This window comes from Dendrobium catenatum, unplaced genomic scaffold, assembly GCF_001605985.2.
Source record: "Dendrobium catenatum unplaced genomic scaffold, ASM160598v2 fragScaff_scaffold_1676, whole genome shotgun sequence".
NCBI lineage: Eukaryota > Viridiplantae > Streptophyta > Magnoliopsida > Asparagales > Orchidaceae > Dendrobium > Dendrobium catenatum.
The window spans coordinates 1,466,430-1,484,339 of NW_021320138.1; the positions used below are offsets into that span (position 1 = coordinate 1,466,430).

General features: G+C 30.8%; 1 long non-coding RNA gene and 1 other non-coding gene across 2 annotated transcripts; both read right to left on the bottom strand.

Annotated features, from left to right (window-relative positions):
- Nucleotides 1–90: 90 nt before the first annotated feature.
- On the bottom strand, nt 91–4,731 carry LOC110096848. The gene is made up of 2 exons (XR_003703281.1): nt 4,073–4,731; nt 91–328 (listed from the first exon to the last, which is right to left on the bottom strand). It is a non-coding gene; the product is annotated as an uncharacterized LOC110096848 (long non-coding RNA).
- LOC114581365 lies at nt 1,757–1,856 on the bottom strand. Its single transcript, XR_003703290.1, has one exon. It is a non-coding gene; the product is annotated as a small nucleolar RNA snoR113 (small nucleolar RNA).
- Nucleotides 4,732–17,910: the final 13,179 nt, after the last annotated feature.

Sequence of the window (17,910 nt, forward strand, 5' to 3'; positions counted from 1 at the left end):
ACATGCGGAAATATTTTTGACAGAAGCAATTATATTAGCAAGTTTTGATATGGCCATTACAACTTTTATAAAGTGATTGTAAAATTGCTATGAAGAAAATATTTTTTTTTTAAGTTATCATAGAAAGCAAATTTCTAACATATAATTTTCTAGAATTCAATGAAAAAATAACGGACAAATATAAACTGTGATTACCGTTTGAAAAACAAAATAATAAAAAAATTATCTCAAACAAAACCTTAGCCATAAAATCCTGCCGTTGGGGTCACCGAAATTGCAATGGTTGCAAAATAGAACATATACAACTCCCGCAATTGCTCCAAGATCTCTGCACCGGTATAACAAATGAATGGATTATAGTCCCAGAAATATATAGTAAATCAGACCAGCAAGGGTGTAATTTCAGAAAATCAGGAGCAGCTCACAGGCAGTTCATTTACGTTTAATAGATCACAAATAACAAACCTCAACGATTCAATTAAAAACAATACTAAAAAGGCATTGAACTATTTATAACATAAAACATATCCAAATAAAACACAGATGTTTTAACTATCATATAAAAACTTAAACTTGAAATAACTTGCAAGTAACCCAAATGCTTGATATGTCATAGACATGTAAATGTTGATCATTCGCATGAATGTTCTTGGATGAGTTACTTGTAAACCCACTCGTATTCTATTGTGAAACAAGGGGGTGATTGAGGGAGACCTTCGGCTCACTTAAATTTTCGATAAGCCTTTTAGTAACTACATGAAATAAACAAGCTTACCCTATAATAGGGTCTAACAACAACAACAAGCCTCTATCCCACTACGTTGGGTCTCCATTGTGTTCTGTTACAAGTCAAATTCTCTTTTAGTCTTTTACTAATAAAGAATAGTCATTTCTAATATTCTTTAACCAAATCTTTTTAAGTCTACCTCTATCTTCCAATCCTTGTCACTAATTCATCTTTATGGCTGCAACAATTCTAACCGGAAATCCTACAATCATTGTTTAAAACTGCACGATATGATGCTCGCCTTGAGGCCCGCCTTAGCACAATTTTAGTGAAAAACGCCTTAAGCACACGCCTCTAGTTTTTTTATGAGGCTTGAGCCTCAAGCTTGGCTAAGGCCCGCCTCACGTCGCTAGTGTGAAGCTTATACCTCACCCTATTTGTATATTTTTTTATCAAAACTAACATAAATCATGTAATTTATTATGCAACAACTCAGATAAAGACCACCTCAATGATGACAATGCAGATAATTCAAATAGTTGCCAACTATTTCAATTTTCATTACAAATTAAATGTAAATGAGTAGATAGCTAAGAAAAAAATTTGGAGTTGAACTTAATGTTATATGATACTTTCTATGCAATTTTTATATTTAATATTATTTTGCTTTTATAATATTTGAATTTTAATTCTATTTCACGCAAATTATTACTTGCCACTTTAGATCTTATGCAATTTTTTGTTCCATATGTATGTCAATTTATTAATTCATAATTCAATAGGGAGTTAATATATCATCATTTAACATAATATTTAGATATTATATAAAAAATCACTTTTGATATTTATTATCAATTTATGCAATTTTTTGATTTTGATGCTTATGGCTCAAAATATCTTGAGGCTTACATCTCGCCTCATGAACAAAAAACGCCTAAATATTCAATTGTGCAATTTTAAACATCGCCAACAATCATATATATTCCTTTAAAAATTCAAAACATATGATTAAAAATATAAATCACCCAGCTGGCTCAGTTAACACCTTATGCACTTCACATCATGCTACTGCCAACCAGAACGAAGCTCTGGGGAAGCTGTAAGACCGGCCTTTTCATCGTCATTGCCAGCAAAAACAAGCATAAAAGCCAAATAAAAAAAGAGACTGATAAAGGCTGACATTGATCATAAGAGAGAAGAATGAATATAGTTTTAGGAGATGGTCAATTTACCATTTTCCTTTGTGAGCACAATTTCTAGTTTGCTCTTAAATTTACACAAAAAAAAAAACCTGTAGGAAATTTCATGCATTGAAAATTCCTCATTTCATCTCTCATATAAATTTCATAATACTATTATATAAGCTCGTAATATTGTAAATTTGGGTGAAGTCAAATTTCGGCCAATTAGCTCTAGGAATAAAGATGAGAAGCGACAAAATCAATAAATAGTTTCAATATTTGAAGTAGACATGAGAAAGTACCAGTTCTTGACTTGAATGAATTAGTTGAAGTAATGCCAATCTTATATCAATATTTTTAATTCGCAACTTAAGATTCAAAAGTCATCTTTTATTGAAACAAGATTTCAATTTTAAGAACAAATAGCAAACAAAATTCAAATGGTAAATCATGAATAGAGTTTAAAGGGGAAATGCGAATACATGGATAAATATCAAACACATTAGATGATTATATGTGCACTTCAAAGGTGTTTCTTTCAGTACTATACCTACAAGATAGAGAGGAAAACATGACCAAGTAAGAAGAGAGATGTTCCTTTAGTCAAAGGAAAATTTTGGAAGATTAATGAATGTTTACACGACTAAATAAATAAATAAATAAATAAGACATAGGGAGGATTACTTGTTAATATGAAAAATATTATATGAAAAAAGGTCATTTACCCAATTCTTGATATTTTTATAAAAAGGAACATACAAATAAGTTTAACTCTAGGGAAGAGACATCTCTAATTAGTGCATCAACAAGATATTTCTTTGTTCTCCATCTAAAAATAACAAAAGATAGTTATGCAGCCATTTTGCATGCTCCGTCTTACAAATTATCATACAACACTTAAACATCGCTAGCTAAACCTACACGCAAAGGAAGATAAAAAATTTACTTCCTTCCTATAAGGCTTTCATGCTGTTTCAATTAGATAGTAACAAATACACTTACATGAGTGTTGAATTTAAGAATGAAAAATACTTTATTATATATTTCTATTATGTCTAAACGCCAACAAACTACTTTTATTTATACAATTAATTTATTTTAAAAGCATTAAATCTCTATATTGAATGCTAAAACATAAACAAAAATGTATGAATTGTTAGTTGTGCCTAAGATTTGTTTAAAAAATAGATGAAAGACATATTTTTTAGTGTCTTAAACCTATTTGCTAAAGCGGATTGGGTGAATTTTTTTAGTTTGATCTTAAACCAAAACAAAACTAAATATAATCGATTTGAAAAAATCTCAATCCTAAAGCAAACTAAAGCAAACCAAACTGAATCAATCGATTTTTTCGATATGGTTTGATTTTTAGATTTGACTTTTTTTCGATATGGTTTGATTTTTAGATTTTTTCGATACCGTTTTGTTCGGTGCATTCTGAATGCGCCGTTTTATTCGGCTCATTCTGAATGCGCCATTCCATTACGCCATCTTCTCTTGTATCTAAATTTTCTCGGAAACATACTCCTATTGCTAATACTCCGATCCTACCTGCTTCTTCTAAAAATTTGGCCAATTGAGAATGAGGATACATGAAGCTGAACTCAAATATTTTGGATAAGATTGTGATTGCTTCTTCAGCTGCTGATTAGACAGGCTCATGTTGGATGTGAAGCAACTAAATTAGATGTTTATATATTAGTTGAGTCTCCAGCCAGTTGACCTAAGCTTTTGAGATGAAATGGTTTCATCCGTCACTATATTAGTCTATCTTGCGCACCTGGCATTCCACTACCCATGAAGGATATATATATAACATTCAGCTTTTTTATGACCCAAAGTTTTGCAATGAAAACAAAAGTTCGGAAAATCTTCAAAAACCACCTTTTGAATATACATTTACTTCTCCGGACTAAGCCAAACAAATTTAGGATATTTCTTGATAACGTCCAGTTCAACAAGAATGCAACTAACCGACAGTCTAGACCCACCTTTTGAATATACAACCAAACAAAGAATCGAGACCATGAAAATGTGAGGGGAAAAGAAATGCCGGGAATGAAATCCAAACAAAACGATCAGAGATTTCTCCGAAATATAGATCAATTGATTAACTTCATAAAACAATTGCTAACATAAAATGATCAATGCACAAAAACATTACCATAGTCAAGATCATTCGATAGCTTAATCAGCACATAACGGTGATCCAACAAGGTAATCGAAAATGCACCAGTAAGCTTCAAGTTGAAAAAAAAAAAATGGAAATGAAATCAATCACGGCTCTGCGTAAAGGAGACTTATCAACCAATGCTAAATCAAAGTGTTTGCAAGATGCAACACTTCTTCCTCCGAGATCCACAAAACTGTCAAATCCCAAAGAGTAGTTTCTTTGAGATCCGGAAAAGTATTAGGGAATCAGAATCAGAAACAACATCCTTGAACGATTTAGAAGGATTCTTACCATCAATAAAATCAGGCGACATTTAAAGGCTTCCGTCATTGCACAAATCAGAAGAAAAGAAATCCAAAAACAGTAGGAATGAAACAAGAAAGGTTAAGAAAACTCCCCTCGGAACCAGGCAAGGAAGCTAAGCATACACACGATCGACGGCTAGAGCCTCGCCCAAGCAGACGAGCCAGATCCCGGACCGCTGGAGCCCGAGCAGATGGGGAGGCTGCTAGGGCATCGCCACACTAGAGCGAAACGCGAAGGCTGAGGAGAATACACGACCGAAGGCAAGGAGCAGGAGCGCCGAGCAGATGTAGAGGCGGCTAGGGCGGCTTGGGCGGAGCGAGCCAAACGGGAGAAAAAAATGTTGCTATATGAACGGCCCAAATATATAATTGTAATTGTTTTTTTTTTCTAATTTATTTTAGTGTTTAGATTTTAGTGTTTATAAGGTTCAAGACTATTATTATAAGTTCGTATATTATTTATTTTTTAAACTTAGGGGTTTCCTTTAATCTCCTTCATACTGTATAGCCCATAACTACTTACAACGATTACATTTAAACCTAAAAAAATAAAAAATATAAAATCGACAATTACTATTTTTAAAGTTGAATTCAATGTGTTGAATGCTTATTATAATTGTTCTCTCTTTCTAGTTAAATATATGATGCTTGCATATGAGAAACTAGCAAGTGATACATATCAAACGAAGAAAATAATGAAGATGCTTGGTCAAAAGGTTGAGAAAATTGATGTTTGTGAGTAAGTATATGTTATTTGTATGAGAATTGTAACTTATATGAGTGTAGCGAGTGTGGCCAGTCTCATTGCAAGATGAAAAAGATTTGGCTAGTCGTTGTAAAGCTGTCCCATACAAAGTACTCTATTAATTTTTGTTGACTACATGGTTGCCAAAGTTATTTATGTTTGATAAGATTATTGAACACATGATTTGGTATGCTACGAAGAAAACTCTTAAAGCAAGTACACCAAGAATGTTAAGCATCTTTGATGGAATATTATGCCAGAATTATGTTACATTCCATTGAAAAATTAATTTTTGATAAAAATAGATTTGTTGTTAAAAGATGTGTAGGAAAGAGTTTATGATGTTTTTTTTTTTATTTTCGTTGAAATTTTTTTCAAATGATTACTATTAGAAAAACTAAGGGAAAAACCTATATAAATTAAAATGCTGGAAAAAATACTATTTATAGAATTACCTGCAGTTATCATTGCTAGTATTTCTATATGTTCACTAGCAAATTTATCTATCGGGGTTCTGGCGGTATGATTCATCGGTAATACCAACTAATAATTCAAGGGATATATTTTATTGATACAAGTTATGAAAATATTTTGAAGTTTTTTTTTTTCACTAGCTTGCAAAAAAATAATAAATTATTATTATTGATCATTTTTTCTATTGAAAATCAATCATAAACGTATAAGAAATTGAAAAAAGTAATCATGTCAACACTATTTCTCATCCAAACCAATATAACAAAATATATTTCATATATTCACATAAATAGCACATTTAAATAATATTCCTATATATTTGTGATGATAGCATAAAAAAATATATGTAAAAGATGCAATCTAAAATACAATTACTTTATGAAAAATATTACAACATTAAATGTTTTGTTGTTCTTCATAAATAGAACATTCATACACAAAACATGAATACATAAAACTAATCCTCGTATGTCTACTCTCTCTCCTTAGTTATTCAGACATATTGCTAACTCCAATGCTCCATAAAACCCCTCAACTTAGCTTTGCATATAAGCATGTTGTGATTGCATCTCATCTTATATTTGTTGTATCCATATTCCTTTCGCTATTAGAGAAGCCACCTTTCTACTCAGTTATTTCTCAATACTATTGTCCCTGAAGCCTAATGAGGTGGAGGATTGTATTTCATATGCACAAATTTATGAACGAAAGCCATAAACCCTCCCTTTCTACATTCCTCTTACTGCTTAAGACTATACAATATAATTTGAGATTGTTGCATTAATCAATCAAAAAATCCCTCACCTGCAAAAGGCTGACTTCACAACTCTATAAGCCCTATGTATTAATCCTCCTGAAACATATCAAATGTATATATTTAACGAGCATTTACATTGTAGTTATTAAATTTTTAATAATCACATATGCTTTATGTGATTTTAGTACTATTAGTCCTCCTAACGTTGATATGTTCACGTATCTAACTCCAAACCAGTAGGTTGACTTTATAGTACTTGCTTCTGCAAAAGTTATTACAAAATTCAATGCTTGAAATTTGAAACATCTGAAAAATATTTTACCAAATGACTGTTATGTTCAAGTGAAGAGATGAGTCGCTTACATGGAGAGAGTTGCCCATGCCTTCACAGTCAAAAGCCTAATTCCATTTACTCTACTCCCTCTTCCAAACATAATCAAGGCTGTCGCCACCTTTGTACAATTCAGTCAAAACACTCTCACTTATTCATAGAGGTCTCTGACCTGACTTATGAATGACACAAACATGTGTGGTAAGCTAGTTAACACCCATTTATAAAAGGTTTTCTTAATTTTATTATTATGTTGAGGGAACCATCTAAAGTTTTTTTTTTTTTGTAAAATAAAAATTAAGTCATGATAATAATAGAAGTTAAATTAATTAAATCATAATTATATAATGACACCTCATTATCTCATATATATTTGCAAAGCTACTAGTATTTTTCCATGATATATAAGGAGTATTAAATTTGCTCTTTATGATGTCTTTGATCTTATGATCGAGTGGGTTGTCTAGATGTGTACAACCTGTAGAAATAAAAATCTTTTCATACTAGCAAATTTCAAATGTTAAGGCAATGAAAATCATATGTACATAACATCATCATGGTCAATATAAATATAGTAGTTAGAACCCTTTAAACCATCCTCACATCCCTGTTGTGCACTTATAGAAGGCCCGGGTATAATGAGGTTGTGGTCGAGATGGATAATGGGTAGGCATCTATTCATATACTTTGTTTTAATATTGAGCATCCTAACTATGATAAATAATCCAGAATGAGTAGTGCAACCATTCAAAAGTGATTGTTGAGCTTTAGATAATAAATCCTTAAAGTTTTACACTTCAATGTTAGGTGGCTCTTCTATATGTTCTCTAAATTATGGGCTAGCTGCATTAAGGACCATCTATTTGTATCTCTTAGTAATTTTCTCATATATTGATATGCAGCTTATCGAAGGACCACATTGAAAGTCGAGATGTGGGCCATACTTTTAATGTGAAGACTAGATCCAAGAATTTTGAATGAATCTGGCCTCAATGATATACACAAAGTGTAATCTCATTATGTATAAGGTACACTAAAAAAAAATTATGTATAAGGTACACTTAATTTTTATGCTTTGAACATCGAGACCTAAACTTTTTATCCAAAAAAAGAGGATTGTTGACAGGCCAAATAGGTAAAATATTCGACTCTCTTGCTGAATTTTTATGTTATTCTTTTTGTCCAAGTAATAACCTATTATACATTCACACTCTTTTGTTTCAAATTTTCATGTATACGTTATATTTAAAGAAAGTAATAATTTATAACATCAAATTTTATCTGACTAGAGATAGTCTAAATTATTAATTTGATATATTATTTCACCAAAACTAATGTAATAGTAATGTAATCTTTTCCATCTCTAATGCAATATAAGAAAAAAAATTTCAATATCTATCCTGAAAATTACCTTAAATCCTAAATATAAAATTATTACTAACACAATAATAAAGTGAAATTTTCTTCTAGTAATACAATACAAGACAAAAATTTCTAAATCTAACCTAAAAAAATCCTAAATTGTAAATATAAAATTTTCCAAGTGCAAAATTATGTAAATCTAATCTTAAATATTATTATCTTTTTTAAATATCTTACTTATGTGAAAGAAAAACTCAAATTTAAATAAAATTTTAAGAAAAAATAAAAAAATCTAAAATTTTCAAAATCTATTTTGCCAAAATGTAATTGATAAAATCTCAAAAGGATTGAGATTAATATTGATAGAGAGGAATATATACCTTCAAATCCTTGAAGAAATATATAAATTTGATGAAAATAGCTAAAAATATAAGGAGATAAAGATGCATGAACAAATCCACAGGAAATTCAACCAATAAAGATCTTTCTAAAATATTTGTAACTCTACCAAAACTTCCATCGGAGTTATCCATAGATTTAATTCAGCTAGAAATTGCACCAAAAATAGGTAACGTACAAAACCTCTCAATGGAGAAGTTTGGAAATACTTCAATCTTTCCAATAAAAAAAAAAAAAATCAACCGGAGTTATCTAACATTTGCTTTAGAGCTAAAAAATATATGAATTTATATTTATGAAAATATATTTAATTCCTTTGGGTAGTCTAATATATAAAACATACCGGGGTAGTGCATGAAAAACTCAATCATCTTTTTAACATTAATCAAGCCAGTTTCTAAGTCCAACAATAAATTTAGCTGTCTTTCTATGGTTGCTTGTTGTTGAACTTAAAATACGATTTAATGAAGGAGTAATTTTCAAATGTGGTTTGCTATTATATGAATGAATAGTGATTTTCATGCATAAGCAATGTTATTTAGATGGAGCAACCATGGTTGATTCGCATTTTCTTTATTTTATAGAGAGTAGCAAAACATTCTACTTAGCAATTATCATGATAAAATGATAAGAATGATAAATCCTATATTCCGATCATTTGAGATTGATGCTCATAGAGTTCTTGTATAAGAGGGAGTACATGGGAGGTAACAATATTTGGTAATTTGATTCCTAAGAGAAAGCAAAGTTAGGGAAGAATTACATTTGCACAATTAGAAAGTGAAGAGATTGAACCAATAGTCTCTGTAGGAAGTATAAACTCTACTATGTAGATGATCGTGTTGTATGCTGCTAAAAATCACTCATTATATGTTTAATCTTACACTTTATCATTTATTTAATCATTATTGTAATTGTTATAATTATTTTCTTTTCTTCTTAAGCAAGTTTGAATAAATAATAGTTCAAGGTCAAGACAGCAAATGGGGATCCTCAAATTAGGGGGATAAGATTGAGTAAACCTTCATCTAGCCAAGGGGATGACAGATCTTCAGATAGAGCAAGCATGATCAATTCCTAATTCCATCCACATTTTGATGAGAATGTGCATAAAATGTCTGTCTTTCTTTTCAAATTATAAGTTTAACAAACCTATTTAAGGCTATAATTGCAAAGTTTTAAAATGTGTAATATTTATTACAAAAAGAAGAGGGGGTAATTTTCTCATTTAATAACTACTTTAATTAAAATAAAATTATACTCCGATCCAATGCTCTTGTTAAAAATTCGAGGATGCCTTCACACACCCATGCATATACAACAATGTTTTTTGTTTCAAATTAGCTGACGTGGCAACTTTTGCAATAGATTGTCTTGTCACAATTATTTTCCTTCAAGTAAAATTACTTCATATAAATGCTTAAATGGAGATTCATCTTTTCCCTCTTCTCTGAATATACTAAAACAGTTCTCTGCATTTAAGTTTTTACCTTTAATAATTTTTACAAGTCTTGCATGCATGCATGCACTATCATTTTCGTAACGTATCTCTATAATTTTCACATTCCATATTGGGAAATATCTTTTATTTTCCAAAGTTTTTGAGAATCATACAACTACTCCATTATATATACAAACACCCTAATCTAGACGGTAAGAAATGGCGAATATCGTAATGGAGGACGAACAACTACCCTCTTGGGCGCTAAGAGTATTTAATATTAACCAAGGGGTCGACCTCCATAACTTAACGGTGAAGGTAATAGAAGCTTCAGACATTTCGAGTCAACGTAATTGTTTTACTCTTCCAGAAGGTATCGTGCGAAAGCACCTCATTCCCTACCTCACCATCGAGGAGAGAGAAAAAGCTGGCTTTATAGTTCCCATTAATCTTGATTGTTCGACGTCAAGTGGACCAAGGATTTGTGGTGGGCTGAAGGTGGCGGTCTATGTCAGAGCTGGGCGAAGGGTGGCAGATCTGCTACTTATGCACTCAGATGAAGTCGGAGGCACCGTCATTACAGGAGATAATTTGGAGGAGCTGCGAAACGCTGGCAAGTTGCGAGAGGGAGAACTTGTGGAGATTTGGATGTTTCGGCTTCCCCCTTACTATGGAAACCCAAAAGAACTTTGTTTCATTTTTGTGAAAGTAGATTGATCACATCTCGGTGAAAAAATATGAAAGGAAATTCTCGCTGGAATGTTTTGCTGTTATTATGGCTTTATTAAATATATGAATATATCTGTTTTTAATTCTAGTAATTACAGACTATTGTAGCGTAAACATGGATAGAAGTGTTTTTTAGTGATAAGAAGAATGTTGAAGAAAGAATATTAATGAGAGGTTTCTTTTTCTCTATAATTATGTGTTACAAGGTTAATTTCTTTTTCTATTAAATTCAAAATTGCATCTTAATTTAAAATTTCGAAATATTTAAATTAAATAAGAATTGTTTTATATTTAAGAAAATTTTTAACATATTTTTATTAAAATGCATATATTTAATATTTTATATTATATATTATACTTATTTAAATTAGAAAATCGTTTGGTCATCCAATTTATGGTTTGAACTTTCAAATGCGCTTCGAGTCTTCAATTTGGAGCCATTTGGGGTCGCATTGCGTCAAATTTAGCGTCGTTGGGTTCATATTTTTGAGACGTTCAATTCGACTATAAGTTTGTTGAAATTGAAGTTTGGATGATCTCATATTTAATTTTGTAAGTTTCAAACTTGATTTTGCCTCGAGATTCACGCCTGATCAATATAATTTTTTTATGATATAAAAGGCCTAAAGTTGTATAACAGAACGGAAATAGTCATACATGTTTTGGACTGCATGCCAACATTAACGTACAGACCTATATTAAATTTGGATTTTATTACTTAGCATGCAATCAGTGGTTTACTTCTTTGTCTTAAAATTGGTGAAGAAATATTACACTCTTTACATCACAAAAGAAGAGTACCTCAACTTAATCATTGGCAATTGATACTAACCCTAAGGCAATGTTTTAATAAATCTTGGGGACACCTTTTTCCAAAGTGCTCTAAAACTTCATTATGACTAAGAGTTTGTTTGGGATAGCATTCTGACTATTTGCTTTTTAGACAACAACCACTCATTTGGGTACTATTTTCTTGTTGCTTTCTCACAGTATTTCAAAAAATTCTGTGATGGAAAGCTTCTTTTGCAACCATAATAACAAAGTTGATTTACCTACGAAAACTTCACAACCAACTTTTTAAAATGATATAGCCATCCCAAATAGACCTCGAAATTATTAAAATTGTACAAAATCTAAATAATGCCGACACACATAAGAATTCCAATGAGGTGAACAAATACACAAATATGTACTTAATAAATTAAGAAAATATGCTATTTATGTACTATATGGATCTTGGTAGGGAACACTGTCATTGTCAGGTGCCAAGTCCTAGATAAGAAAAGTAGAGGGTTGCGTTAGGTAGTCGACAACCAACGTAAAACATGTCAAATAATAATGACATGAATCCTTTAAGAAATTGTGTTTATGCTAGGGCGTCCCTTGGAAACGAAGTGCTATCTGGCATGAATACAGTAACAAGTGTGCAAGGGCCGTTGCATCGGCGCCCGGGTGTAGTATTAAATAGGCAAGGGTTCCCACATCAAGGATGGATGTGGGCAAAGAAGCTAGTCCATGAAACCAGAAAATATGAAACTAAAATAAGGATAGAAATTTGGAATATAGGTTCCCTTACAGAAAAAATTAATGGAATTAATAGATATTATGATTCATAGGAAGTTAAATATTTTGTGCATTTAGAAAACTAAATGGGTTGGAGAGAAGGCTAAAGAAATTGATAGTTTAGGATTTAAACATTGGTATTCGGGTAGGAGTCGTACTAGAAATGGTGTAAGTGTTATTATTGATAAGAGTTTGAATGATAATGTTATAAAAATTAATATGATTGGAGATAAAATTATAGCTTTAAAGATTATTGTTGATGCTAAGATTGTTAATATTATAAGTGCTTATGCTCATCAAGAAGGTTTGGACATGAGTTCTAAATTAAATTTTTGGAATGACTTAGAAGAATTAATACAAAAGATATCTCTTAAAAAAAGAGTTTTTATTGGAGGAGATTTGAATGAACCTATTGGTAGAGAGGTAGATGATTTTAAAAATATTCATGGTGGCTATGGGTTGGGAGCAACAAATGAAGGTGGCAATATCATATTAGATTTTTGTTTAGCTTATGATTTTTTAATTGCTAATATCTTATTTAAGAAAAAGAATGAGCATCTCATTACTTATAAAAATGGATATAGTACAACTCAGATTGACTATTTTCTTATAAGAAAATTAGATCATTTAGATTGCAAATATTATAAAGTTATTTTGAAATAAAAATTTGTGTACCAAACATCGATTATTAGTTTTGGACTTTAAGATAAAGAGAAAAAATAAAAATTAAAGTAAAGTTATATTCTAGGATTAAATGGGGGCATTTAAAGAATATTAATAAAAATATTTTTTAGAGTAAGATTTTAGATCTTAAGATTTTATCTGTGCTTGAGAAAGTTAATGTTATGTGGGAAAAAGAAGAATATTGCAAAAGATGTGCTTAAAATATCAGAGGAAAAAGCTCCTTATAACAAAAATAGTTGGTGGTGGAATCCAAATGTAAAAGAAAAAATTAAAAATAATTTTTTTTTTATAAAATTGGTTTAATTTTAAAAATTCTGATAATTGGTAATGATATAAAAAAGGCTCGTAAGGAATCTAAAAAGCAATATTTGATGCAAAGATCTTACCTTTTAGTTATTTATATAATAGAATATATACTAAGGAGGGAGAAAGATATATGTATATGTTAGTCAAACAAAGAGAATTAAGGAGTAGTAAGGATTTAGTTCAAGTGAAGTGAATTAAGGATGAAGATAAAAAATACTTTTTTTAAAAAATGATATTCAACAAAGGTGGATGAGATACTTTGCTAAACTTTTTAATGAAGATTATGAAAATAAGATTGATTGTAGTGACCTTAGCACCCTAAATGAAAATAAAGATTTATGTTTTTATCGACGTATTAGTAAAATCAAAGTTAGAGAGGCTTTAAAGAAAATTAAGGGTGAAAAAGCTGTTGGATCTGATGATATTCTAATAGAGGTGTGGAAATGCTTAGGAGATGAAGGAGTTTCTTGGCTTACTAAACTTTTTAATACTATTTTGAAGACTGAAAAGATGCTAGACGAGTAGAGAATGAGTGTGTTAATTCCTATTTTTAAGAATAAAAGTGATGCACAAGATTGAGCGAATTATAGAGGAATTAAGTTAGTGCGTCTTACTTTAAAACTATGGGAGCGAGTTATGGATCAAAAAGGCTCGTAAGGAATCTAAAAAGCAATATTTGATGCAAAGATCTTACCTTTTAGTGATTTATACAATATAGAAGTTTAACTTATCCGTAGAGGCATATATCAAACTTTAAAAGGCTCGTAAGTTATGGATCAAACTTAAAAAATTGAAAAATAATATAGAAGGAATTCCCAATGACTAGTAAGAAACATACATTATGTGCTAAAAATTTTTTGACGAGGCATAAAACCCATTATGGTGCTTTGTCAGTGTTTGCTATAACCCATGAATAAATAATTGTTTTGCCTTAAAACTTTATCTATTTCTAGATGTTAACATTTGAACTTAGTTGCAGCCATGTAGCATATAATAGAGTTTGAATTAATCCACAATATTTTAGAAAATATTTATTTAAAAAATTATTTTTATAATTAAATTATTTATTAAATTTAAATAATCTTTTAGAAATTTATTTTGTGTTCAATATCATTGACTTATTTAAGGCAAATTATAAACACTCATATAATAAAGCACCAAAATTTTAAAATATTTAAAAATAGTGTTTTTCTTAGGGCCATAGTATTTTTATAAATTTTTTTGATTTGTTCTAAAGAGTAAGGCATAATCAAAGACTGATGATAGATAATATTCCTAGGATGCTAAGTAATTTATTAATAACTTTTCTAAGTTAGTTTTAAGTTGTATACATATTAAGACCACATGCCACATAATCAAAAAATGATATCCATTCGAGGAAAAAAAATTTTGTACGGATGCTAGACGACATCTAGAGACCAACCAGAATGCGCCACGTCACTTGTTTGCTTGGTACTGGTGCTCAATACCGCTCGATACCATGTGATGTGGCGCGTTCTGGTTAGTCTCCGGACTGTCCAATGTCCGCACATAATAATTTATCCCAGTTTAGACAGTTTCACTTATCCGTAGTGGTTGCTCACCCAACTTATGAATGTGAGCAAATATGTCTCGCATGCTAGTTAACCCCCATTTATAAATTTTTTTTCTTCATTTTATCATTATATTGCGGGGAATCATCTAAAATCTTTCTGTATTATTAAAAATAAGTTATGATAACAGCAAAAGTTGAATTAAGTAAACCATAAATTATATAATGACACCACATCACCTCAAATATGCAAAACAAAACGTAAAGTAGCAAGTGATAAATTGCGTGAAATAGAATTGAAATCCAATATTACAAGAGCAAAATAACATTAAATATAGGAATTACGTAGAAGTATCTTATAACATCAAGTTCAACTCTAAATTCCTTCTTTCTTAATTCCCTAGTCATCCACATTTAATTCTTAAAAAAATTTAACATAATTAGCAACGACTCAGAAATCATCTGCAATATGTATATATATATATATATATATATATATATATATATATATATGTAGCTTATTGAAGGCCTATATTGAAAGTCCTGATGTGGCTCATAATTTCTATGTGAAGTCAAGAACTAAGAATTTGGTATGAATGCTCAATGGTATAAATTAGGTATGATCTCGTTAGGTGTAAGATACACTTGATTTTTATGCTTTGAACATGGATACCTAAAATCATTGTTGAATTAAAATGAAGGATGTTAATTAACAAGCCATGTAAATAAAATATTTGACTATCTTGATGTGGGCTACAAAAATTTGTTTCCGACCTCTCTGCGGGCCCCTTTCTTTTGTTTTTGGGTCGTTGAGTAGAGTTTTAATGCTTAAGTTATGAGGTAAATTTTTAGAAGGCAGATTGGATTCTAAATAATACACTACTCAGAGATTTTATCCTCATTTTATGAGGACTTTAGATCTAAGTTCAGGTCTCCTATAATCGCAAGCTCCTAGAGTTAATTACTCCTCCTAATAGCGAGAGAGAACTTTCGATTAAGGCTAGTCATCAAACAGATACATAGTATCCTGCTTATAGTAGTAGCATGATTTAGGTGTTTGGAAATTTGATATTTAAAATTGAAAATCTAGCTCCTCATACTTAAAACGGATGGTGGGGGAAGTGATGATAGACCCAATCAAAATCTCATGGTTCTGTCGTCCCGGGCCATCATGCTCCCTTGTCTACTTAGTCGGAAGAGGAAGTTAATCCAACCTAATAGAAGGATTCTTGTCTGCAGTCATGGGTTTCTTCATTAGAGGGACTCTTGTAGACCTTGGGTGAATATTTGTCTAAGCGGATAAATTTGAATCCACCTTAGCTAACAAAGAGATTTACACCTTGTCGATTATATCCTATTGATTTAAATATCAAGGATTTAAAGCCATTGGGAAACATGTGGGCTCTGACCATGGCCATAATTTAGTTGTGCCATTTAGCAGCAAAACCACATGGTTCAGAGGGTCTCAATCATAACCATTATCTGTAGTGTCATTTGATGGCCAAACCACATGTTAGAGGTCACGTACCAAGTTCTCACTAGTAAGAGATTATTTGAGAATGAATTCTAATGATGTTCTCAATCATATATTGGCTCTTGTTGAGCTTAAGTAATTTTTAAATTTATCCACCTCGACAAACTATTGCTGAGAATGAATGAGTATTTTTCTTGAAGTGTTTGGTGTTCTATTTCAAATTTAAATATTTATATTGTTGAATATATTTCATGGGAATTTGAGACATTTTGAATGTTTGTGATCTCCTCTGATTGAGATTTCCTGTAAACACGACCATCTTAAGGTTATTTATGAGCTTTTTTATTTCATCGATTGAACCTTGTCGACGACTCTACCTATTTGCTAACATAGGATAAGATTTGTTGTCAGCTTTATGCCTTTATTAGTGAATTTTATTTGTTATAGATCTTGAAGATCTAATATAAATATATTAAAAAAATATCATGGTCAATGTCACAATCGTATATTTGTTTGATAGCTTTAGTTGAGTCGACTCCCATCTACTCACATAGGAGGATAATATTTGAACTTAAGTTCATTTCTTAACTCGTACCACATCATTAGATGTTATGTGTGTACTTATAACATGCTCTCAAGGGGCCTTGCAAGTAATCATATTTTAATGCATGAGTAGTCTGTATAGTGGTCATATGTATTCAGATATATATGACTAGCATGCATATTCGAACACACACCTATACCTTCATTTGCATGCCAACATACCTACATATGGACTTATACATTTGCACGCACACATGCATATTAAGCTTTGCATTTTACATGATGTTTTTGTATAATGTGTGTTGTGTATTGATAAGATGCGCAATGTATTTTACATGTTGGGTGATATGCTCACACACTGTGTTCTGCATGTTGCAATGCATTACTGTAGCATAATACATCTGAATGACATGCTTGAATGATATTTTTAGCCTATTGCAATGCATGTGGACGAGCATTTTAAGATATTCGGCGCTAATCAGTTGTATCTGATACACATCCAAAGTTAGACATAAAAGTGAATGGTGGGAACTATGTAAAATAATTGTAAGATTTTAATATAATATCCACAAGTAGTAGGGGATGTGACTTTAGTTGAAGATTAGAATAACAATTATCATGAAATAATGATAAGAATGATATATAGAGCATATATCCCTTTGATCATTTGAGGTTGCTGAATTTATAGTTCTTGTATAATAGGGAATACTCGAGGAGTTAGCAAACATTGGTAATTTGATTCCAAGAGAAAGCAAAGTAAGGGAAGAATAACATTTGTAATATAATACAAAAAGTGAAGAGTTTGAACTGCCAGTCTCATTAGGGGTTTAGACACCACCACATAGATGATCATGTTGTAGGTTGCTAAAAGTCAATTAGTTTTAGTTTAATCTTATATTTCATATTTTATTTTATAGTTAATATAGTTGTGCTAATTAATTTTTTCTCTTATGCAAGTTTGAATAAAAAATAGTTAATGGCCAGGGTAGTAACTATGGATCTACAGATTAGGGGGACTTAGTACACCTAAACCCCAAGGGGACGACTAATCTTTAGATTAAACAAACATAATTAATTCCAAGAGATATTTGCATTTTAATGAGATTGACCATAGAAGGTAAATATGTTTTTTTGAAAGACTTAGGCTTTGTTTGAAATAGCTTTTTATTGCTTTCTAAAGCAGCT